The 26114-nt window shown below is 46.5% G+C and overlaps 1 long non-coding RNA gene across 1 annotated transcript in view; it reads left to right on the top strand.

Annotated features, from left to right (window-relative positions):
• LOC122793250 overlaps positions 1-26114 on the top strand; it is a 241333-nt gene that overhangs the window by 133362 nt on the left and 81857 nt on the right. Inside the window, exon 2 of the long non-coding RNA XR_006363455.1 lies at positions 13291-13347. This is a non-coding gene — a long non-coding RNA (uncharacterized LOC122793250). The remainder of the gene's footprint in view (positions 1-13290; positions 13348-26114) is intronic.

The following is a 26114-nucleotide window of genomic DNA, read 5'->3' as shown; positions in this document are numbered from 1 at the left end:
GACGTTGTCTCGCTTGGCTGTGGCTAAGTACCTTTAAAACTTTTTTTTTTCTCTCAGAAAATTATGTTTTTTCTCACAAAAGCTATTATAATAGCTATATTTTCTTATTCGTTATTCAGAATTGTTGTGATAGTGTGTTTTTGGTGTCCCTTCTGTTCCGGCGGGTTAGGCCCGTTTAATTTAGAGGACCTAGTCCCCTCCTTTTTTGTCTAAAAAATTCTTGGATTCCCTTTCTGTGTAGAGAGTAGTTTTCTCCCTTGAATGTAAGTGTGTGTGTGTAGATTCAAAGAACCGTTTGAATTAGAGGTTCTTTGGCTGTTTGTTGTGACTTGTTCCAGCCTTTACCGTTTTTTTTGGGCTAGGGTCCTGTTGCATTGTGTTTTGAACTTGGTGCATAAGTGCTTGTTAAAATGTCTAAGGATCAGAAAGATCAAAAGGAACATAAACTTTCTGGGTTTAAGAAATGTTCTAAATGTAACTACAAGATGTCCATTACAGATGGACATTCCATTTGTGTATACTGCCTAGGGGCAATTCATTTACAAGAGTCCTGTAGTTTTTGTCACGCCTTCAGTCCGAGGGTGCTACAGGAAAGGAAAAACAAACTTATACTGAAGGGTCTTCTAAAACCTTCCTTTCAGGAGTCTTTAGACTCTTCCTCTAGTACTCAGGCTAAGTCTAAGGCTTTGAAGGTGAAGAAGAGATCTCCAGCTCCGTCTCTCTCCTCGTAGCCGCCGGAGAAGACTTCTAAACTGGATTCTACCCCCTTGGCTCCTCTGTCCTCGTGGCCACAGGAGGTATCTGTTGTGCTGGAATCGACCTCGGCTCCAATTCTATTGGAACCCATTTGGAGCCGGTCTCCCAGTATTAGGCATGGGTCTCCAGACAGGAGATCCCAGTCACCATCTCTTTCCTCCAAATCCTCCAGACTTTCTGATTTGGATGTTGATAGGGTGGCTCAGAGGCTCCTGCAGTCGACGGTGTTGGCAAAATTATTTTCGGCTCCGACCCAGTCAGCTCCAGAGCCTTTCCCAATGCTTGTACCGATGGTTTCTCTTCCGAGCACTTCCTTGTCTTCGGAGCCGGAGAGCTCCGCTCCGAGTGATGTTCTTGTGCCAGCTCCAATACCCCTCAAGGCTTTATCAGTGCCGAAGTCAGCTCCAACCATGACAGCTCCGTCCTCTGGTTTCGGAACTCGGGTTTCTTCTGTCGGGCTCGAGGGGGATACCTCGGGACTTCTGTCGGTTCCGAGCCTCCCTCTTGGTGCATCAGCTCGGGGAACCCCGACTCTGGTCGTGGCCTCGGAGGTCGGTCGTTCCTCGGATTTGGGGAGACCCGCCTTTGAGGCCATGAAGAGCGCACTGGTCAGATCTTCAGTTACATCACCCGGCTCGGTCATTCCATCCCCTTCCATCCCGGCTAGAGCCTCTGATGTTCCCCTATCAGTAGACGGCAGAGCCCAAAGGTCTGGGGATACCCCCATGAGCGGTCCCCAACTTTCTGAGGGCCCCTCGGAGTCTGTGCCTGAGGAGCCCCCAAGAAAGAAGTTGTGCAAGAGGAAGCACATAGACTCCCCGGACGAGTCTCTCACTTCTGATACCGACCTCGAGGAGTCAGATGGGTCCCCCAAGTCGTCCTCTGATGACGTCTCTTTCTCCGACATCCTGGAGATTTTGAGGCAGAGAGGTGGCTGGCCGTCCAAGACCCCCTCTGAGCAGGAGTCAGTATTCCTCAAGGCCTTTGGGGTGAACCCTCCGCCTCCTGGTTGTCTTCACCCTTCGACGAGCTCCTAGATTTGATTTGCCGAAGGGTGTGGGAGACTCCTGACTCGATGGAACCAGTACCCAGACGTCCTAATAAATTTCTTTCAGCTCCCCTTGGGAAAGAGTTCCTGTCCAAAGGTGTTTCTGTAGATGTCATGGTGGTGGCGGCGGCCACTCAGCAGGAAGTAGCTGGGTCTTCTTCCTCCATCCATCCTCCTAGCAAGGAGTCCAGGAGTATGGATCGGTACGGGAAGCGTACCCTCTCGTCAGCAACCTTCACCCTATGGTCGCTGAATTATCTTTGTCATTTTATTCGGCTCCAGAGAGATCTCCTTAAGGAGTTAGGAGATACTCTAACGGGTAACGTACCTGAGGCGTTAGCGCAGACTGTTAACGCCCAGTTGTCTACCCTTGGCTCAATTGTCAACTTGTTCATGAGGCTCATATCTTATGCAGCCGAAGGGGCGAGTAGGGCAGCTAGTTCAGGTGTAGCCCTCAGGAGGCAAGCCTGGATGTGCCTGTGTCATTTTGCGGAGGCCTTCAAGTCTTCCTTTATTGACGCCCCCTTTGATGGGTCCTCACTCTTTGGGACCAAAGTGAAAGACACCCTCATCAGATGCAAGCAAGAGGGAAAGACCCTGTCTACTATAGGGGTCCGTTTTTCCCTCCCTTCTAGGCCTTACCTCAAGGCTCAGAGAGGAGGGAAGATGTGGTTCAAAAAAATCACAGAAGTCTTTCCCTGCCGCTCAAGGTGAGTCCCCCCTCCAGAGACAGAGGAGGGGTGGCTATTCTGGAAGACATCAACCCAGGGGCAGAGGAGGCCCCCGAAATTCAGGAGACCGTGATTCCTTTTGCAGGTCTTCCTACCATCATTCCTGATGTGTTGCCCGACTGTGCTATTCCGGAACCAGTCGGGGGCCGCATTTTGTTGTACCCGGAAGCCTGGGGAAGCATCACCCAGGATTGATAGGTGCTTCAAATAGTTACCGGAGGTTATACCATCCCCTTTTTATCAGACCCCTCCTCCAGTCAAGAGAATTTCGGACATTCCACCCAGTCAAAGGGATCACGCAGCACGAGAACTTTCAAAGTTGCTGGAAAAAGGAGTCATCCAACCTGTCCCCTCAGACCAGATCGGATTAGGGACTTATTCAAGACTCTTTTTGGTGCCGAAAAAAACAGGGGACTTGACACCCATCCTGGATCTCAGCCGACTGAATCACTATGTTCTGAAGTTCAAGTTCCGAATGGTCACCCTCCAGTCTATTTTTCCATTGCTGGGAAAAGAAGTATGGATGTGCTCCATCGACCTCAAGGATGCTTACTACCATATCAAAATGGAGAGGGCATCCAGGAGTCACTTACGCTTCCGGCTGGGAGCCAGTCATTTCTAGTTTCGTGCCCTGCCCTTTGGTCTCACCACAGCCCCCAGGATGTTCACCAAGTATTTGGCGGTGGTGACAGCTCACCTGAGACGTCAAGTATTCCAAGTGTTTCCATACCTGGACGACTGGCTCCTCACTGCCCCCACCAGGTATCTTCTCATTCAAGCCAGGGAAACTACCATTACCCTCTGTCATCAACTAGGAATTACCTTGAACTGGGGAAAGTCTGCCTTGATTCCCTCACAGCGTGTCACATTTATAGGCGCAGAGCTAGACACCGTTCGACTGCGGGCGTTCCTGCCCCAAGAAAGGATAGGAGTGTTGCAGAGTCAGGTTCTCGCATTGTTAACCCTCAAGAAAGTTCAGGCCAGATGGGTTCTCCAGCTCCTGAGTTCCATGGCAGCCACCATTATGTTAGTGCCTCTAGCCAGATTACACATGAGGCTTCTGCAATGGCTCATCTTTGCCCAATCGTCCTTTCAGGAATTCCCCTGTCCCACTTGATCCTACTCACGGATCTGTGCAAACAGGACCTCCGTTGGTGGCTACGCTCCACCAATCTGGACGAGGGAAAACTGTTTGTTCCTATGTCGCCTGTTGCCACGGTGACTACGGACACCTCCCAGATGGGGTGGGGGGGTGCATTATCTTGGCAGGACGGTCCAAGGCATGTGGCAAGATCACAGGGTACATCTGCACATCAATGTTTTAGAGATGAGAGCGGTGTTACTGGTGTTGCGAGCACTTCAGAGTTCTCTCCCTCTGGGAACGATTGCAATTCACTCAGACAACATGTCCGTTGTGTGGTACCTAAACAACAAGGGGGAACCAGATCTTATCCCCTGTGCAGAGAGGCCATGCGAGTGTGGCAATGGGCACTGTCTTCCCAACGGTTCCTAGTGGCAACGCATATTCAGGGGAAGGCCAATGTGATAGCAGACAGGCTGAGCAGAGCTATTCTGATGCCTTACGAGTGGTCCCTGAACCGCCGGGTTGCGGAACAGATTTTCAGCAGGTGGGGTCAGCCTTGCTGCGATCTTTTTGCCAGTCCCCTCAATGCCAAGTGCAGCAACTATTTCACACTGATCCCCCCACAGGGGGAGTCACCCAGGGACTTTGTAGTCCACGATTGCCCCCCCCCCCCCGGTCTGCTCTATGCTTTCCCTCTGTTTCCTCTGTTACCAAGAGTGATTCAAAAAGCCATATTCTCGGGAAGCAAGATGATTCTAATTGCCTCACACTGGCCTTGCCAAGTCTGGTTCTCCTTTCTTCATCAGTACACAGTGGACAGTCCTTGGATTCTGGACCCAGTACCAGACCTACTGACACACATGTCGAGACAGTTCCATCCCTCCCTGCGGACCCTCAGGTTGACAGCCTGGCTACTCCACTTCCATCCTTAGTCAGACTTCATCGTTTTTCGCCTGAGGTAGTACACATTTTATCCTCTTCTCATAAGTCTTCCACTAGGAAGATTTATTCCAGCAAGTGGAAAAGGTTTTCTGTTTGGGCTCATACCCAGGGACTGGACCCTTACACAGCCCCTATTCCTGCTGTTTTGGATTTTTTTACATGCTGTTTCAGCAGGGTTCTGCTCCTGTGAACATTAAGGTCCAGCTGGCTGCTATTTCTAATTTTCATACCTCTTACGAGCCTTCTCTTATGGCCCATAAACTCTGTAAGGCCTTTTTGAAGGGCACCTTGTTACTCCGGCCTCCTGTGTCAGAACCTATCATGCCATGGGATCTAAACTTTGTTTTGCGAGCCCTGACTTCCCCACCTTTCCAACCAGCTGCCTCCTATGAATTAAAATTTCTGTCTTGGAAGACTGCCTTCTTAATAGCCATCACATCAGCCAGACAGGTGTCGGAGCTTCAAGCTCTGTCCATCATATCCCCGTATTTAAACTTTCATAAGGACAGGGTTTCCTTGAGACCTAAACCGTCCTTTCTTCCTAAAGTAACATCTACTATTAATCTCAATCAGTCTATTGAGCTGCCAGTTTTTTTTCCTCAATTTTCCAATAAGGCAGAGTTTAAATTTCAGCAGTTGGACGTGCTCAGGCAATTACGGTTCTACTTACACAGGACAAAACAACTCCGGAAGTCTGACCAACTGTTTGTGCCCTTTTCAGAAAATAGAACAGGTTTCCCTGTTTCTAAGATTACAATTTCCAGATGGATTTCTGATTGTATTTCCTATATCTGTTCGTCAGCAGGCAGAAATCTACCGTTCCCCGTTAAGGCTCACTCTACCAGGGCTGTTTCCGCTTTAGTGGCTTACCATTCCAGGCTATCTTTGGATGATATTTGTGCTGTGGCCACATGGGCTTCTCCTCACACCTTTATTACTCATTACAAACTGGATGTGGCTTCTAGGGGCCGGACTTCTTTTGGTTCCACAGATGTTCATCATGTTACACTGCTGCAGTCATCACACTTGGGTTATCTGCCATCAGGCGGTCCCGCAGTCAGCCTGAGTTCCAAAGTCTTGGTCCGGCGTCGGTTGCAGTCGCTTCTTCACCGATGTCAGTGCAACAGGGGTATAAAAGAGGCAGCTGGCACCATCTTCTTCAGTCTTTCTTGCCGTGCGGTGCCCGAAGCAGAAGCAGTTCGCAAGTACCAGTCAGCCAACTCCTGAGATTTTCCAATCGAATTTCAGACCGAAGTCTTCTTTAAAGCTAAGTACCCCATTGGGGAAACTTTTCTTGCCTTAGACCGATGTCAGACAAAGTTAATAATTGCATTTCTTGTGGGAAGCAAATACCTCACAAGGATTTTAATTCTTATTGTATTCCTTGCCTATGCCCAGACCACGACGTCACAGGTTGTCGGTTTTGTGCTAGGTTTAACAAACATACTATTAAACGTCGAGCAGAATTCGCCCGATATTATTTTGGTAGAAAGTTTAATTACAGCATGCAGTCAGAGCAACTGACGATCGGGATGCATAAAAAACACAAAGATAAAGACAGCCAGCCGAGAACCAAACCAGATACCGAGGCCTCTGCTAGGCCAGTCACCGGTTCTCCGGTTTTCAGCGAGGCACCTACGCAGCCCCTGATGACCGCAGATTTGGAACTACAGGCAGCCTCCCAGACTGAGATTGCTGAGCCTCAGGAGCCTATACCTTTAGGCCCAGCGGACGCCATTCCTGAAGGGGAATCCAATGTTGTAGACAGGCCTTCAGTTACTGAAGGTGTCTTTAGACCGACTACTCTTACCATTAAGTCCTATGCCAAGTTAAAAACTCCTTTAAAAGTAAGGAAGCCTGTTCAACAGACTCCTCTACAGGGCCGTATGCCTAAGAAACAGATGCTTAAGATGGCTGAGGATTTAATTACCCTTATCAGGGGCTCCCATCCTCCTCCAGACAAAAGGCCTAGACAGGAGGAAAACTACATTTCTTCGGACCAAGTTAACATTTCCGCAGCTTCCTCTGAGGAACAGGATTACTCTTTTCCACCTTACGAAGATTCTGATGCTGAAGAGTCTATACCCTCAGCATCCCCCCCAGAAGACTACTCTTTTGGGGAAACTTTGCACACCATAAGGAAACATTTCCACTGGGAAGGCCAAGATTACTCTGCTTCAAAGAAAAGACTCAGTGAGTTCCTTCATCTGCCTCAGCACAGACTCCTTGCAATCCCTCCTGTTTTAGACATTTTGGATGATGTTTATTCAGAATCTAGCCTTAACCCAAACTCATTACCTCCTGCACCAGCTAAACCAGACAGATATTACAGAGTCCCTGACTCACACAAATTTTTATATAAAAGCCCTGTTGCAGACCCAGAAACCATCTCCCAGGGTCCCAAAGGGGTTAAGGCCTCTATTGCTAAAAATCCTGTTCCTTCTGAAAGAGATTCAAGAGCACTAGACAGATGGGGGAAGAAAGTGTATACTTCTGCCACTTTAGCTATGACGGCTTTAAATTGTCAGTTTCACATGCTGAAATACCAGCAATATTTGATGCCTCAATTAAAACAGAAAATGCTCATTCATTCAGAGCAACCTGACTTTAAGGAAATGCAAGATTTGTTGCATGCAGCAGAACAAGTGGGAAAGCTTACTTTGCAATGTGGATTTGATTCATTGGAAGCTTCCTGTAGAGCAGTTGTCACTGGGTCTGTTATACGTAGACATGCTTGGTTAAAAGAGCAAACTTTACCTGAACATGTTAAAGCTAGGTTATTGGATGCGCCTTTACAGAAGGATGTTTTATTTTGTGTTAAAGCAGAGGAAGTTTTAAAGAAAATGGAGGAAAAGGCTAAATCTATGCAGACAGTTAAAGATTTTTTACATGTATAACCCCCTCGTTTCAGCAGAAATTGGCCAACTAAGAACTGGTCCTTTCCTGCTTCAGACAGACCACAGAGGGGCAAATACAGACGACCAAGGGGCAGAGGTCAGCCACAAGGCTCCTACAAGCCTAGACAATGGCCTGCTGCAACTCAAAGAGGAGGAGAAGATAGATCTCAACATTTCAGAAAACAATCACAATGACTTTCCACTCCGTCTGCCAAGCAAAACTGCTCTGGCAGCCCCTTTGGGAGGAAAACTAGCACTTTTTTCAAAAAACTGGCACATCATCACAAAAGACAAATGGGTTCTAAATATTGTATCTCAAGGTTACAGATTCCACTTTCACACTTTACCAAGGATGATAGGAATGCCAAATCTGCCACCAAATCAATGGGCAGAGGCCCAAAGACAAATTGCAGCTCTCATGGATATGAGAGCCATTCAAGAGGTACCTACACAGGAGCAAGGACAAGGATTTTACTCAAGACTATCTCTGGTTCCACGAAAGGACAAAGCCTGGAGACCCATTCTAGACCTCTCAATTCTGAACACATATCTGGAGGTCCCCAAATTCAAGATGCTCACACTTCAGCAGCTTCTTCCCATGCTGGGCAAGAAGGCTTTGCTAGTAATGTTGGACCTCAAGGAGGCATACCTGCATGTCCCAATCAGACAAAATTGCATTAGATACCTCCGATTTATTGCAGGTACGCGCATTACGAATTCTCTGCACTGCCCTTTGGCTTATCTACTGCGCCCAGAGTATTGACGAAATGCCTGGCATCAGTAATTGCATACTGCAGACAAAGAAGAATTCAAATATATCCATATCTGGACGACTGCCTTATTCAAGCAGAAAGCAAGGGCATTCTTTTAAAGCATCTGGCGTTTGTAAGAAAACTTCTAAGTTGCCTGGGGTACACAGTAAACGAAAAAAAATCAAAACTAGTACCCTCACAAGAGATAATATTCCTGGGTGCTAGCTTAAATACAACGGCCCAGATGGCTTATCTCACGCCAGACAAGCAAAGACAACTGACTCAATATTTCAATATGTTGGCAACATTAACCCAACTCCCTGTAAGGAAAATCCTGCAGGCCTTGGGGTTCATGGCATCCTGCATACTACTAATTCCATATGCCAAACTGCATATGAGGAAATTACAATGGTACCTGAAAAGTGTATGGACTCAACACAGCCACAGCTTGGCAACAATAATATCACTCATTCCCTGCCTTCAAAAGGAGTTTCTATGGTGGGCTCAAGCATGTCACCTCAACAAGGGTCAGCCTTTTGCCTTACCTACAGCAAAGCAGACAATAACAACAGACTCATCGGATTACGCCTGGGGAGCACACATGGCAGGACAGTGAATACAGGGCAAATGGTCTGCAGATCAAATGCATCTTCACATCAATCAAAAGGAGATGTTAGCTGTGTAAAATGCCCTGACAGCTTTCAAGGACCTCTTACATCCAGGACAACTTTTAATAAAGACGGACAACACCACAGTAATGTGGTACATAAACAAACAAGGGGGAACACATTCCTACCCCTTATGCAGACAAGCAATGACCTTGTGGAACACAGCACTGACTTACCAAGTTCAACTACAAGCACAATTCCTGCCAGGAGAGCAAAACACATTGGCGGACGAGCTAAGCAGAAATATCATGGATCCTCACAAGTGGAAACTAGATCCACAAGTATTCACAATGATAACTCAAAAATGGGGAAGCCCAGACATAGATCTGTTTGCCACCCCCCAAAACTATCAACTACGAAAATTTTGCACAAGGGCATACCACTCACTAGCTTGGAAAGTGGACGCCCTATCATTCAGTTGGAAAACATTAATACTCTATGCCTTCCCTCCACTACCTCTACTGGCAAAGGTGTTACTGAAAGTCAGATCAGAGAGGCCACAAATGATCCTAATTGCTCCAGACTGGCCACACCAACACTGGTACCCAATATTAAGGAACATGGCGCAAGGCCCTCCATGGATTTTACCTCAATTTCCACACCTGCTGACTCAGCAAAACAATCAGATCCTTCACAGTCAGCTCAAGACTTTAAATCTGGCTGCATGGCAAATAACCTAAATAATCAATCAACGCTTCTCTCTAATGATGTCATGGATGTCATTTTGGAGGCCAGGAGACCCAGCACCAGGAAAACCTACTCAGATAAATAGAAAAGATTCTGCGCCTGGAACCAGGCTAAAGGCCAAAACCCTCTAATCTCAAATTTTCCTCAGATACTGCAATATTTAACTGAGATGCTGCACAAAGGCCTTTCTTTTTCTTCCATTAAGATCCATGCTTCAGCCATTTCAGCTCATTACAACACGGATCCTCCTATATTCCCGCATCCATTACTAAGACAGTACCTCAGAGGGGCTAAGAATATAAGACCACCCCGAAGACCTCCAACTCCAACTTGGGACCTCACCTTCATTTTGGAAAAATTAACACTGCCTCCTTTCTAACCAGCTTTTTCAGCCGATTTACAATTCTTGTCCTGGAAAACTGCCTTGCTGCTGGCAATTACCTCAGCACGAAGGGTCTCAGAGCTACAGGTCCTAATGGCAGTGGAGTCCTTCATCATTTTTCTTTAAGACAGAGTTTCCTTACGAACTAACCCGTCCTTTATGCCAAAGGTAGTATCCAGTGTGGCTCTGAATCAGACCATTCATTTACCCACTTTTTATCCAAACCCACAAAATAAAGGAGAAAGGCTCCTTCACTCTTTGGACATTCATAGGCAATTACGTTTCTATTTGGATAAGACAAAGACTTTCAGAAAAATCTAACCAACTCTTTGTATCCTGTGCTGCAGGTTCACAAGGAAAGGCTATTTCAAAACAGACCATTTCAAAATGGATAGGACATTGTATCCACTTCTGCTACACACACCATGGAAAACCTGTACCTGGTAACATTAGGCCCCATTCCACCAGGGCCACAGCAACCTCAGCAGCCTTTCTCAGAGGGGTACCAACCAAGGATATTTTGGAGGCTGCAACTTGGAGTTCAGTGCACCCCTTTACCAAGCACTACCACTTACCTTTATACTCAAAAACCAGAGCTGGCTTTGCCACTGCAGTTATGCAGGGCATACTAGCTTCTCCTAACCCGGTTTAGTACCAGCCACCCAACCATAGCTTTGAGATTCAACCCAAGTGTAATGACTGCAGCAGTGTAACACGATGAACATAGTACAGTTTTGTACCTACCATAAATGTAGATGTTGGAGTGTTCACACTGCTGCAGTGCAGGTTACCCTCCCTCCATCCCCTTTTCATACCAGGGTTTTATTTATGCCTCTATTTTTATACAATCAATGTGATGTATCTCTATATGGTGTATTTGCTTACAGCTCTTACTATTGTTTTCCTACTTATGTATGTTTGCATAGGATTATGTATTGCCTTCCTATTTGGGGGCACCTGACATCCGGGGCAAGAAAAACTGAAGAAAATGGCATCGGCTGCCTCTTTTATACCCCTGTCGCACTGACATCAGGGAAGAAGCGACTGCAACCGACGCCGGACCAAGACTTTGGAACTCAGGCCGACTGCGGGACCGCCTGACGGCAGATAACCCAACTGTGATGACTGCAGCAGTGTGAACACTCAAACATCTACATTTATGGTAGGTATAAAACTGTACTTTCTCAGGAGTATCTTCCTTTGAGCCTCCCAGGATAGAGGTGCTGGGGATGCTGTCCCTTGAGTAAGAATGTAGGCGAGATTGGACCACATAACATCTAGAAGTTATGTACTCACCATAACGTTCGATGTATGTGGTCCATCTCTCCTCACATTCTTACGTACCCTCCCACCTGCCCCCTTCCTGGAGGATTTGGAGGCGATAATTGGTCTTGAGTACCCTTCAATGTTGGTTGTTTTTTCTTTTCTACCCTGGATAGTGTTCTACCTTCCTGGATTGTGGTTGTGCATGGGGTGTGACTGTGGATTGCTGCAAACTAGATCTGGGGCTATGGAGCAGTGCAACATGGGATACCAGTTTATCCCAGCCAATTAGAGACTTTGTGCTAGAAAAATAAAGTTGGCCGAGTCGGAGCTGATACTCTGCTCCGAGCCCCTGAGTGAGAATGTGAGGCGAGATGGACCACATATATCGAACGTTATGGTGAGTACATAACTTCTAGATTTTCTATATGGGCTTCTCAAAATGACATTGATCCCTACCAAGGCATTATTTCCTCTGTATTAGAGTTTTTGACTATGCTTTTCAATAAAGGAGCTGCAGCAGCAACAATTCGGGGACAACTTGCCGCTATCTCTAACTTTCGCTTTGAAGAATTAAACATAATGTCTCACAAGCTATCCAAAGCCTTCCTCAAAGGGACCTGTCTCACACCGTATGTGAGATCCCCTTATACCCCCTGGAATCTAAATGTTATGCTTTAACACATTATTCTTCCACCTTTTCAACCAGCTTCCTTATGTGATTTGAAATACTTGGCATAGAAGACTATCTTTTTGGTAGCCATCACTTCTGCCTGTAGAGTGTCAGAGCTACAGGCCTTGTCCATAAAGCCTCCTCATTTGATTTTTCATGCTGACAGAGTGTCCCTGTGAACAAGTCCTTCATTTTTTTCTCAAAGTTTGTACTGAAGCTAACCTTAACCAGATTATAGATTTACCATTGTTCTTTCCCAAACACATCAACAACTTAAGAGTATATGCTGCACAAGCTTGATGTTCATAGACAGCTCAGATTTTACCTGGATAGAACAAAAGAGTTCAGAAAATCAGAACAACTTCTCATTTCCTTTTCAGATTCCAGAAAAGGCATGCTAGTGGCAAAAACAATACTGTCTAGGTGGTTATCTGATTGTATCACATTTACTTATTCAGCTGCTAATATACTGATACAACACAAAATTAAAGCTCATTCTACCAGACCAATGTCCACATCTTCTGCTTTTTCTGCTAGGCTTCCTATAGACAACATTTGTGCAGCAGCTACTTGGTCAAGACCTCATACCTTCATTACTCATTACAATGCTGACAAGGCCACCAGAGACAGGGCCTTTTTTGGTTTACAGTCCAAAAAAACATACTTCTATGAGCCACCCGAGAAAGATGGTGCTTGGGATGCTACCCATCTGTAAGAATGAACGGCGAGATAGAACAACTTCACATAAAGAAGTTATGTACTCACAGTAACGTTCCATGTGAGCTGTTCATCTTGTCATTCTTACTTCCCACCCTCCAACCCCCTCCAAGGTTTTTTCGAGGACTGAGATACTAGTTCTATTCTGGTTGCTCAGTCTTTCTATGGGTTTTCTCCTAAAGAGTGATAGAATGCCACATGGTATTATTATACGCAGCAAACAAGATCTGAGGTAACTCAAGGTGCATCATGGGGATAGGGACTTGGCCTCGAGCTGTCTGAAGACCTCGAGCTTTGTAGTAGGCCGACTCGGAGCTGAGTATCGGCTCTGAACCCATCTGTAAGAATGAAGGCGAGATGAACAACTCACATGGAATGTTTTGGTGAGTACATAACTTCTTTTTTTGTTACCTTAACCATATATCACACATTGGTGATGGCTGTCTGGTATTGTACTTTCTTCATCATGTCCTGTTTTAAGTTAGTACTTTGCAGTGAAGTTGTATGCACAAGATAATATAGAGAATAGTTTTAAAGCAAATAGAAAGTAAAGCTAATTTGTGCGATGATATTGGAAAACTGATTTGATTGTGCAATTCACAAATAAAGGAAGTTAGGTAATGATGATGTTTAAAAGAAAAGGCATTATTCAGGAAAATGCATTTTATTTTGAAATTTTCCTTTCAACAGTTCATAGCCACAAGCACAAACGCCCTAGAGATGAAAGTGGGGAAGCTTCTTTAAAAGGTATGCTTTCAGTCTTGATATCAGTGTGCAGTTTGCATTCATTTGTAATGTTGCTTAAATGAAAAGATAAATGTTTATCATTCCCACTGCTGCAGTAGAAACTTATGCTAAATTGGGTCTGTCTTGTCCAGGGCACAGCTTGTCAGCTTAACAAACCTTTGACTCTCGCCCACCGTTCCAGTCTGACTCGGCTCTGACTCTGCTTATTACAAAGCTCAAAGTCTCTTTTAGTTGGCTCGTGGCTAGGTAGGTATCTCATAGTGCACTAGTACAATCCCCAGATGTCGTTTGCCACGTCTACCAGTTTAAAAATGCTTCTTGCTTGGCCGTGGCTAAGTTTCAACTTTTTTTTCGTATCACTTTACTGTTTCTGTAGCTAGTTATCTTATTACTAGATAGTGCTTATTAGTGTTAGTAGTGTTTAGAATAGTTTAGAAGTGGTTTTACTCATTAAATTAGTTGGTTTGAGAACTGGTTGGCCATTGGCCCTTGTTCTCCCTTGGTATCCTCTCTGCTACCTTCTTATTAATATTGATATTTCTTAGGTCCGCGGCTTTTTAGGACCTTGTATTCTAGCCTTATTGTGTATATCTATTGTGTGCAGTGTTTTGCTAGTCTTGTTACAGAGTTTTCTCTGTGAGTCCGCTTTTAGGGCCTTTTTCTTCTTCTTAACTTTACAAAAGTTAAGCTTGCATGCAGTGTTTGCTTGTTTCCTTGACTGCTATTAGTTTCTGGCCTTTTTCTACAACTTAACCTATGTAGCTAGGTCTGTTTAAGTTGGAGGATCTAGTCCTCTCCGATTTCCATATTTTCCTCAGGGCTAGACACATTTAAGGTAGCGGACAAAGTCCTCTGTACTCTATCTCTTTTTTGTGTATGTGCTTGTAAGGGCTAGGCACATTTAAGTTAGAGGACCTAGTCCTTGTTGTGTTTGTTGCGTACTGCTTTATTACATAGCTTTCCAACATATCTAAAGAGTCCAAAGACCACAAACCTTCGGGTTTCAAAAAATGTATAAAGTGCTCCCAGGAGATGTCAATTATGGATAGCCATAGTAATTGTGTATATTGTCTCGGAGCCATTCATATGCAGGAAACTTGTTTATTCTGGCATTCCTTTAGCTCCAGAGTTCTCCAGGAGCAGAAGAACAAGTTAATTTTGAAAGGTCTCCTCAAGCCTTCCTTCAAGGAAAAATTAGCAAGTTCTTCATCATCCAGATCACATTTTTCAAAAAAAGAGAAGGTTAAGTCGGCCAAGAGGCATTCTCCAGTGCCGACTAGTGTATCGGAACCTCCTCAGAAACAATCTTAACTTGATAAGACTTTTGCCTCCTCTGCTCCACTGTCCTCAGAGCCGGTCGAAGTTGTGGATGTTGGCACGTCAGTGTTGGCCCCAAGCCTTTCGGAGCCGACTACTGAAAAATTACATCGGAGCTGCTCCAAAGATCCCTTGCTGGTCTCCCCAACCTTAAGATCTCCAATTTTACAGAGATCCAGATCGCCTACCCTGTCATCCAGATCCTCCAAGAGCCTGTCAGAGGAAGATGTAGAGAGACTAGTGCTTAGACTCCTGAAGTCATCTGCCTTGCCCAAATTGTTGTTGGCTCTGACCCAGTCAGTTCTGGAGCCACCCGAGTCTATCCTCCCTGTTGTGGTTCTTCCTTCGAGCTGTGTCTGGCCTTTGGAGCTGAGTTTTCAGTGCCATCTGTTGTGGAACCCTCGGTTCCAGCTCCCCTTGTGGCTGTCTCAGAGCTGAGTTCCACTCCGACACCTTCAGTGTCGTCAGTGGTGTCTAGGAGCCAAAGCTCCCCAGTCGGCCCTGACAGGGACACTTGGACATGAACCTCCTCTGTTCCGAGTCTCCCTCTCGCTGCGTCGGCTAGGGTGAGCTCGGACCCTACATCCATCTCAGAGCAGGTCAGTTTGGAGGCAATGACTACCTCCATTTCCTCAGAACCGGGGCTGTATTCGGAGCCAGAGAGATCTGTTTTCGAGATGATGATTGTGTTGTCTTGGTCATCAGCTCCACGCAAGGGTACCGACACTCTTCCCCCTCAAGCGCCGACCTCGGTCTCAGCACCTACTCTCTCTTGACAGCAGAGACCTGCAGCCTCAGGAGCCCCCATTAGGTGGCCCCCAGTCTTCCAAGACCTCCCCAGAGTACCCTTCTGAGGAGCCCCCTCGGAAGAGGACATGCAAGAGGAAGCATGTAGACTCCCCGAATGAGTCCTTCACTTCAGACACTGACCTCGAGAAGTCAGAAGGTTCCCCCAAGTCGTCCTCTGTCTCCTTTTTAGACATGTTAGAGATTCTTAAGCAGAGTGGTGGCTGGCCCACTGTCACCCCTTCTGATGAGGAGTCTGTAACTGAAGGCTTTCGGGTCTCAACCTTCAGCCTCCTGGGTGCCTCCACCTTTTGATGAACTTTTAGACCTGGTTAGTCAGAAGGTGTGGGAGACTCCTGATGTCATGGAGCCAGTTACCAGAAGACCCAATAAATTTCTGTCTGCCCCTAAAGAGAAAGATTTTTATGTTCAAAGGTGTGCCTGTAGATGCTATGGTGGTGGCAGGGGCCACTAAGAAGGAGCTAGCGGAGACTTCTTCATCTATTCATCCACCAAATAAGGAGTCTCGAACGATCTTTTCTTCAGCGGCTTTTACACTCAGATCGCTGAACTATCTAACCCAATTTATGAGGCTTCAAAGAGATCTCCTCAAGGAGTTAGGAGATCCTCTTCAAGGTACATCTACTGAAGGAGTCCCCCAGAAGGTGTCTGCTCAGCTGTACACCTTAAATTCCATCGTGAACTCCTCCATGAGGCTGATCCCTTATGCACCCGACAAAGTGAGCAAGGTAGCAGGTTCTTGAGTTTCCTTTATGTGACACTCCTGGATGCACTTATGTAATTTTGCGGAGCCGTTCAAGTCTACCTTTACCAACGCCCCTTTTGACGGTTCTTCATTGTTTGGACCTAAGGTAAAATATATACTCACCAGGTGCGAACAAGAAGGGAAAACTCTCCTTTCCGTTGGAGTACGTTTAGCTGTCCCCTCTAGACCATATCCTAAGGGTCAAAGAGGTGGTATGATGTGATTAAAGAAGTCCCAGAGATTTTTCCCGGATGCACAGGTGACTCCTCCTTCAGAGGCAGAGGAGGAGGAGCTAATGGTAGACGTTGCCCTAGAGGCAGGGGGGGTCCTCAAAACCAGGGTGTCCACGATTCATTTCGTGGCCATCCCTATCAGCGCTGCTGATGTGGGGCCTGGCTGTGCTTTTCTGGAGCCAGTCAGGGGTCGCATATCTTTGTATCCAAAAGCCTGGCTAAACATTACCCAAGACAAATTGGTACAAAGAATAATCACCAGAGGTTACTCCATACCCTTTTCTCTTCCACGTCAAACTCTCAAGAAGATCCCAGATGTTCCACCGAATCACAGGGATCATGCAACTGTAGAAGTGCAAAAGTTGCTTGCAAAGAGTCATCCAAACCGTCCCCACAGACCAGATAGGATTCAGAACTAACTCCAGATTCTTTTTAGTGCCAAAACGTATAGGGGACTGGGGACCCATATTGGAACGCAGCAAACTAAACAAATCCGTAAAGAAGGCCAATGTTCTGGATGGTTACACTGCAGTCTATACTCCCTCTGTTAGGGGAAAGACAATTGGGTGTGCTCCATAGACCTCCCAAGATGCATACTACCATATAAAAATGGACAGAGCATTGAGGAGCCACTTACACTTCCGGCTGGGAGCTAGTCACTGCCAATTTCGTGCTCTGCCCTTTGGACTCACCACAGCCCCAGGGTGTTCACCAAATGTATAGTAGTAGTGACAGCTCAACTGAGACATCTAGGATTCCAAGTGTTTCCGTACCTGGATGACTGGCTCCTGATCATCACCACCAGGCATCTGCTCCTACAAACTAGAGATTCCACGATCCAGCTTTGTTCCCAGTTGGGGGAATACAATAAATTGGGAAAAGTCTGCCTTGTCGCCCTCTCAATTTGTGACTTTTGTAGGCACAGAAATAGACGCAGTCACCATTTTAGCTCTTCTCCCTGCAGAAAGAGTGTAGAACCTCAGACAACAAATTCTCCGTCTACTTCCTCTACAGAAAGTCAAGGCAAAGACAGTGCTGAAACTCTTAGGGACCATGGCCTCCACCATAACGTTAGTCCCTCTAGCCAGATTACATATGCAAATTCTGCAATAGCTTCTATCGTCCCGGTGGTCCTTTCAACAACTGCCTCTGCCTCACCATATCATCATAACATAGTCTTGCAAAAAGAACCTTCGTTGGTGGATTCAACCTGACCAACTATCAGGCACTCCATTGCTTCCTTGCCAACCCATTGCTACTGTGACCACGAATGCCTCACAGATAGGCAGGACTGTCCAAGGCACATGGCAAGATCCCGAGGCTCACCTGAATATCAATGTTCTAGAGATGAGAGCAGTGCTTCTAGCGTTGCAAGCACTTCACGACTTTCTTCCTCTAGGGACAGTAGCAATCCAATCAGACATGTCAGTGGTATGGTATCTCAACAAACAAGGAGGAACCAGATCTTACCCCCTTTGTCGAGAGGCCCTTCGTGTTTGGGAGTGGGCATTTTCTTCCCAACGCTTTCAGGTGGCAATGAACATCTTAGGGACAACCAATGTGATAGCCAGCAAACTCAGCAAGGCAATCTTGATGCCTCACGAGTGGTCTCTGAATCAGGAAGTAGCAGAACGAATCTTCTGCAAATGGGGACAGTTTTGCTTAGATCTCTTCGCCAGTCCGATTAACTCTAAATGCAGCAGCTACTTTTCCCTTATCCTCTCTCTGTGGGAGCCACCGAGAGATGCACTTGTTCACAATTGGCCCACGGGACTCCTTTATGCTTTCCCTCCCTTTCCTCTCATATGCGAAATGATTCAGAAAGCAAAGCTATTGGGAAGCAAAATGATTCTCATCACTCCTTACTGGCCTTGCAAGATTTGGTTCCCCTTTCGCGGGCATCATCTATTAGATGATCCATGGGCTCTGAACCCAGTGCCAGACCTCTTGACACACATGTCAGGCTCCCTTCACCCATGCCTCCACACCCTCAGCTTGACAGCATGGATGCTGTAATTCCACCCCTAGTCAGGCTTCATGATTTTTGACCTGCTGTGACCCACAGGGAATTACGGTTCTACCTTCACAGGACTAAGGAACTCAGAAAATCAGACCAATTATTCGTATCCTTTTCTGATTCTAGACTAGGTCTGCCAGTCTTTAAAATGATTCTATCAAACTGAATTTCGAGCTGTATTTCCTTCATTTACTCATCCAATGGAAAAACTCTTACCATTCAAGGTTAAGGCTCATTCTACACGATCCCAGTCTACATCTGCTGCCTTCCAAACCAGAGCTCCAATTGACAGTTTTTGCGCAGCAGCAACTTGGGCTGCCCCTAATAACTTTATTACTCATTGCAAAATTGGACCTGACCTCAAGGGGTAAATCCTCCTTTGGTTCCACGGTACTCAGGAGTATTTTCCCGTGAGCCACCCAAGAATAAGGTGCTAGGGACGCTGTCCCATATGTAAGAATGAAGGTGAGATAGGACTACAGAACATAAAGAAGTTGTGTACTCACCTTAACGTTCCATGGAAGGATCTGGGGACAGGCTAGTCTTACCTTGGAAGGGTGGAGACCGTTCCTTATTGTTGTTCTTTCCGGATAACCTTAGTTCTGTCTATCTATAGTTTAGCAGCAAACAAGATCTGGGGATTGTACTAGTGCACTATGGGATACCTACCTAGCCACGAGCCAACTAAGAGACTTTGAGCTTTGTAATAGGCCAAGTCAGAGCCAGGAATCGGCTCTGAACCCTTATGTTAGAATGAAGGGCAAGATGGATTACAAACATGGAACGTTATGGTGAATACATAACTTCTTTTTTATCTTAGTTTTATGTCCTGAAAAGACTTGAAGTTGTCTCAAAATGTTCCACAAAACTACAATGTCCTTTTCTGGATTTATCTGTTAAAAAAAATTGTCTGCAAATTATATCCTTGAATTTCTGAGTCCCTTATTTTTGTTGGCAGTTACTCTAAATATAATGCCAATAGAAAAAGGAAAAGTGGACACCCCTGTCTGGTTCCTCTGTTCAAACACACCTTACAAGAGAGGAACCCTCCCCTTAATTCTTGCTTGTTATCCTTCATGTGCTTCTTTGCTCTACTTATAAAATCCCTGCTTAGTGTGTTGAATGCTTTCTCTGCATCAAGACCCATCAACAGTAGCAGTATTTTCATACATTCTGCTTCTAAATTTCCCCTGCGGAAAATGCACCATCTTCAGCTTGATGGTGGAACAATCTACTGATTTCTGCCTGGGACCTTCATCCTACCACAAAAGCTGTCACAGCAGGCTGGTAGTTTCCTACAATGACAGGTGGGTGACTCTGTTCTGGTCATAGCTGGTTCCACCAGCTACTCATCTTTTTCCTCAGAACCATCTAGTGTTGTTCATCCAACCAACTTGGATTGGGGGGGTGAGTAGCCATTTTCTCTGCAGTTGTTGGGGTCCCCTTGGTGGCCAAAGGAGCATCCGTGTTCTCCTGGGAGAAGAGACAGGGAATGGGTCTTTGCTTAGCCAGTATGTTTTGCCCATCCCTGGGATACCTGTTGCTGGCAATACTATCTGTCCCAGCTTTCATTTCAGAAAGAGACAGGAATATCTGACGTCTGTGTCAGTTTCTCTGAACAGGAATAATTTATTCAGCTTGGCTCAGGCTATTATGCAGGCTGTTGACCGTTCTCATAAGATGGTTTCCGGTAAAAGGAGAAGGGGTTCTTCATTCCCTGAATATTCAAGGCTTGGAATCTGTAGTGGAATGTGAAGGTGTAGATGTATTTTTCCCCTCAGGATTCTGATTCGGATGCTGAGCAGTGTGTGCAATCTGAAACTGTCTGAGGGAGTCACATTTTTTCCAGAATGTCGTAGTCTTTTAATTTGGTCAGCACTGAGGTTTGTCAGTCCCTTAAAAAATGCAGTGAATTGCTTCAAAAGGAATTCCTAGAACGATAACCCATCTGCCAGTGCTCCCAGCATTGGAGGATGTGTTTCACAGCCTGTGTTTTTTTCCTCGACAGTCAACCAGTTGCCTTTAAGAAAGCCAATTAAATGTAAAAACTTAGTCTCCACTAACCCCTTTCCTGACTCAGCAGTTATAGCGCAAGTTAATCCTGCTGGTGCTAAGCATTTTCGGGGGCAAAATCTACATTTCTTTGACTTCAGTTTTTAGAAGTCTGAGTTGTCAAGCACGCATGTAAAAGTTTATACTGATTAGTTGTGAAAGTATGTGGAATGTTTTAGCTGCATTTTCTGCGTATGGAAAAATCTGCTTTGTTTAGTCTAGTTTTTTTCAATTTTTCAGATCACTACTCATTGCTTAAAGTGTGTTTATGACTCTGTAAATACTTCTGGAGCTGTTGCCACTTTTACTGTTTGCCTGCCAGGGTTCTCCCATCTTCCCAGAAAATGTCCAAGATAAAATTTTGAATTCTATTTTAAATAGTGATTTAGCTTTTTGCACCCTCTGTTGCAGAGGTTATCAGAACATGCAATGCAAGTGAGAAGCTGATTCAGAGACGCTCTCACATTTTTAGGTCCTCCTTTCAATTTTCCAAGGGGGGTTTCTTGTCCCTCATCCAGTTTTGGCAGGAAATAAAATTAATAGTCTAAACAGAATGTTGGTCAGCAGATGTTTAAAAAGCAATGGTAGGGAGGTTCCCTCAAGAAAGGTAGAACCCTTTCCTCTCCACCAAATCAGAGGTTAGTCAAATAAGGCAAAATGTCTAATGGATCTTGTGTTCCCCTCCCACCCTGGCAGTCGATTAACCCTTCCAGAACATCTAAATCTCCCTTTCTCTCTTTGGCAAGAGATTTCTTTGGTCAGATATGCTCTGAAATTCATCCAGCTATGATACAGATTGCAGTGGGAGAAAATTTTTCATTCCATGGGATTCTTCATCATCCGCCTGATCAGTCCACCCACCCCCTTCCCTCTTGTTCTACATCACATGATGTCTCGGAGGTAACGGAAGCAGTTCCTTCTCAGTTAGCAAAAGTATTTGTTAATTTTTTTGGCACTAAAAATATTCTTTTAACGGATATTGTGTTATGAGTTCAAAGCTCTTATGGTGGGTCAACAATATCTCTTTTTTTTCGAGAGAGACAGGATTTCGTAGATCTTCTTCCTATCCTTCGCTGATGGGTTCGGTTCCGAGCCCTTGGAACCGAGTCGGCCTTATACCAAGCTTGCATGCACCAAAACCTCTCGAACTAAGCTGCTACCCACAATGCCTTTCTCTCAGTTACCTCAGCTCTTGTTTGTCTTGCAGCCATATAGCAGCGTTTCACCGAGCTGTCCAGCTAAGTGTTATATTTTTCAAAAATTTATAAATATTTGTGATTTTCTTTTCCTGTCAGTTTGCTAATCTATCTCTGTTTACTTACTCAGCCCTACCCACAGGTATTTCTTTGTGTACCATTGTTAGTATTGACCCTTTTACCCTTGTGATATTCCCAATACCATTGTTGGCATTTTCCTCTCTTTCTCTCTCTCTGTCTCTCTCTTCACTTTCTTCTACTTTAGTGTATGTGTGTGTCTCCTGTTATGGCAGAAAAGAAAGGGACTACTGGTTTTAAACACTGTTCTTCTTGCAGTGATAATCTCCTGAATAGTGATTTACATGAAGAGTGTGTGTGTATTGTTTGGGGTTTCTGTACTTATCGGCAAAACTTCCATGTGATATTTGTGCCAGCTTCAGTCAGCGGACACTGAATGAAAGACAAAATAAGTTGATTCCTAAGGGCCTGCTTCCTTCTCCTTTTTCGGAGGCTATTTCTACATCAGAGGTCTCATCCCTTCCTTCTGTGGAGAAGAAACATCCTCGTTTAGACCCCTCTTTACCGGTCGGTGAGCGGGGCAAAAGCCATAAGCACAAGGCCCACAAGTCTTTTATTGAGCAACGTATCACCTCATCGGCACCTTTTTCAGCTCCGACTACGGCACCCACTACAACCTCGATTCTGACCAGTTTGCCTGTCTCTTCCACAGCACCGATGCCCCCCATTTTTGCTCCGATGTCTGTTCTGACAACAGCTTCGGAGCCACTATTGACCTCCACCCCAGCTGGGAACTCGGCTCCGAGCCCGTCCTTGGCTCCGATCATTCCCTTGTTGCCAGTTTCCAAACTGGAATCGATGCTGCTCTTTAATTTACCATGGACCCAGTCCACCGTCCACCCCATCTGTGGATCCATTTGCTGGACAACCCTTCAGCCCCTTTTTGGACCGACCTAATTCCCTCCCAGGGGCATCGGTAAGGTCCATCAGGAGCCTTTCAGAATTGAAAACCAAAGAAAGAGCACTAATTTTGTGAGTCCTCAGATAAAATTTATTGCAAATAAGGTTTAGCACTTTTGTCAATACCAGTTGACTTCATCAGAACAATAAAAAAATCAAACAGAATAAATTTAAATACTACATACTTTACAGTGATTGGTTCTTCCTTCCCCCAACCCAGTCAGCTCCAGAGCCTTTCCCAATGCTTGTACCGATGGTTCCTCTTCCGAGCACTTCCTTGTCTTCGGAGCCGGAGAGCTCCGCTCCGAGTGATGTTCTTGTGCCGGCTCCAATACCCCTCAAGGCTTTATCGGTGCCGATGTCGGCTCCAACCATGATGGCTCCGTCCTCTCGTTTCGGAACTCGGGTTTCTTCTGTCGGGCTCGAGGGGGATACCTCGGGACTTCTGTCGGTTCCGAGCCTTCCTCTCTTTGCATCGGCTCGGGGAACCCTGGCTCCGGTCGTGGCCTCGGAGGTCGGTTGTTCCTCGGATTCGGGGGGACCCGCCTTCGAGGCCATGAGGAGCGCACTGGCCAGATCTTCAGTTACATCACCCGGATCGGTCATTTCATCCCCTTCCATCCCGGCTAGAGCCTCTGATGTTCCCCTATCAGTAGACGGCAGAGCCCAAAGGTCTGGGGATACCCCCATGAGCGGTCCCCAACTTTCTGAGGGCCCCTCGGAGTCTGTGCCTGAGGAGCCCCCAAGAAAGAAGTTGTGCAAGAGGAAGCACATAGACTCCCCGGACGAGTCTCTCACTTCTGATACCGACCTCGAGGAGTCAGATGGGTCCCCCAAGTCGTCCTCTGATGACGTCTCTTTCTCCAACATCCTGCAGATTTTGAGACAGAGAGGTGGCTGGCCGTCCAAGACCCCCTCTGAGCAGGAGTCAGTATTCCTCAAGGCCTTTGGGGTGAACCCTCCACCTCCTGGTTGTCTTCACCCTTCGACGAGCTCCTAGATTTGATTTGCCGAAGGGTGTGGGAGACTCCTGACTCGATGGAACCAGTACCCAGACGTCCTAATAAATTTCTTTCAGCTCCCCTTGGGAAAGAGTTCCTGTCCAAAGGAGTTTCTGTAGATGTCATGGTGGTGGCGGCGGCCACTCAGCAGGAAGTAGCCGAGTCTTCTTCCTCCATCCATCCTCCTAACAAGGAGTCCAGGAGTATGGATCGGTACGGGAAGCATACCCTCTCGTCAGCAACCTTCACCCTATGGTCGCTGAATTATCTTTGTCATTTTATTCGGCTCCAGAGAGATCTCCTTAAGGAGTTAGGAGATACTCTAACGGGTAACGTACCTGAGGCGTTAGCGCAGACTGTTAACGCCCAGTTGTCTACCCTTGGCTCAATTGTCAACTTGTCCATGAGGCTCATATCTTATGCAGCCGAAGGGGCGAGTAGGGCAGCTAGTTCAGGTGTAGCCCTCAGGAGGCAAGCCTGGATGTGCCTGTGTCATTTTGCGGAGGCCTTCAAGTCTTCCTTTATTGACGCCCCCTTTGATGGGTCCTCACTCTTTGGGACCAAAGTGAAAGACACCCTCATCAGATGCGAGCAAGAGGGAAAGACCCTGTCTGCCATAGGGGTCCATTTTTCCCTCCCTTCTAGGCCTTACCTCAAGGCTCAGAGAGGAGGGAAGATGTGGTTCAAAAAAATCACAGAAGTCTTTCCCTGCCGCTCAAGGTGAGTCCCCCTCCAGAGGCAGAGGAGGGGGTGGCTATTCTGGAAGACGTCACCCCAGGGGCAGAGGAGGCCCCCGAAATTCAGGAGACCGTGATTCCTTTTGCAGGTCTTCCTACCATCGTTCCTGATGTGTTGCCCGACTGTGCTATTCCGGAGCCAGTCAGGGGCCGCATTTTGTTGTACCCGGAAGCCTGGGGAAGCATCACCCAGGATCGATAGGTGCTTCAAATAGTTACCGGAGGTTATACCATCCCCTTTTTATCAGACCCCCCCTCCAGTCAAGAGAATTTCGGACATTCCACCCAGTCAAAGGGATCACGCAGCACGAGAAATTTCAAAGTTGCTGGAAAAAGGAGTCATCCAACCTGTCCCCTCAGACCAGATCGGATTAGGGACTTATTCAAGACTCTTTTTGGTGCCGAAAAAAACAGGGGACTTGACACCCATCCTGGATCTCAGCCGACTGAATCACTATGTTCTGAAGTTCAAGTTCCAAATGGTCACCCTCCAGTCTATTTTTCCATTGCTGGGAAAAGAAGTATGGATGTGCTCCATCGACCTCAAGGATGCTTACTACCATATCAAAATGGAGAGGGCATCCAGGAGTCACTTACGCTTCCGGCTGGGAGCCAGTCATTTCTAGTTTCGTGCCCTGCCCTTTGGTCTCACCACAGCCCCCAGGATGTTCACCAAGTATTTGGCGGTGGTGACAGCTCACCTGAGACGTCAAGGATTCCAAGTGTTTCCATACCTGGACGACTGGCTCCTCACCGCCCCCACCGGGTATCTTCTCATTCAAGCCAGGGAAACTACCATTACCCTCTGTCATCAACTAGGAATTACCTTGAACTGGGGAAAGTCTGCCTTGATTCCCTCACAGCGTGTCACATTTATAGGCGCAGAGCTAGACACCGTTCGACTGCGGGCGTTCCTGCCCCAAGAAAGGATAGGAGTGTTGCAGAGTCAGGTTCTCGCATTGTTAACCCTCAAGAAAGTTCAGGCCAGATGGGTTCTCCAGCTCCTGAGTTCCATGGCAGCCACCATTATGTTAGTGCCTCTAGCCAGATTACACATGAGGCTTCTGCAATGGCTCATCTTTGCCCAATCGTCCTTTCAGGAATTCCCCTGTCCCACTTGATCCTACTCACGGATCTGTGCAAACAGGACCTCCGTTGGTGGCTACGCTCCACCAATCTGGACGAGGGATAACTGTTTGTTCCTATGTCGCCTGTTGCCACGGTGACTACGGACACCTCCCAGATGGGGTGGGGGGTGCATTATCTTGGCAGGACGGTCCAAGGCATGTGGCAAGATCACAGGGTACATCTGCACATCAATGTTTTAGAGATGAGAGCGGTGTTACTGGTGTTGCGAGCACTTCAGAGTTCTCTCCCTCTGGGAACGATTGCAATTCACTCGGACAACATGTCCGTTGTGTGGTACCTAAACAACAAGGGGGAACCAGATCTTATCCCCTGTGCAGAGAGGCCATGCGAATGTGGCAATGGGCACTGTCTTCCCAACGGTTCCTAGTGGCAACGCATATTCAGGGGAAGGCCAATGTGATAGCAGACAGGCTGAGCAGAGCTGTTCTGGTGCCTTACGAGTGGTCCCTGAACCGCCGGGTTGCGGAACAGATTTTCAGCAGGTGGCGTCAGCCTTGCTGCGATCTTTTTGCCAGTCCCCTCAATGCCAAGTGCA

The sequence above is a fragment of the Protopterus annectens genome, chromosome 2.part0 (genome assembly GCF_019279795.1).
Source record: "Protopterus annectens isolate FY-2018-M chromosome 2.part0, PAN1.0, whole genome shotgun sequence".
Classification (NCBI taxonomy): Eukaryota; Metazoa; Chordata; order Ceratodontiformes; family Protopteridae; genus Protopterus; species Protopterus annectens.
This window is presented reverse-complemented; position numbering and strand designations above follow the sequence as displayed.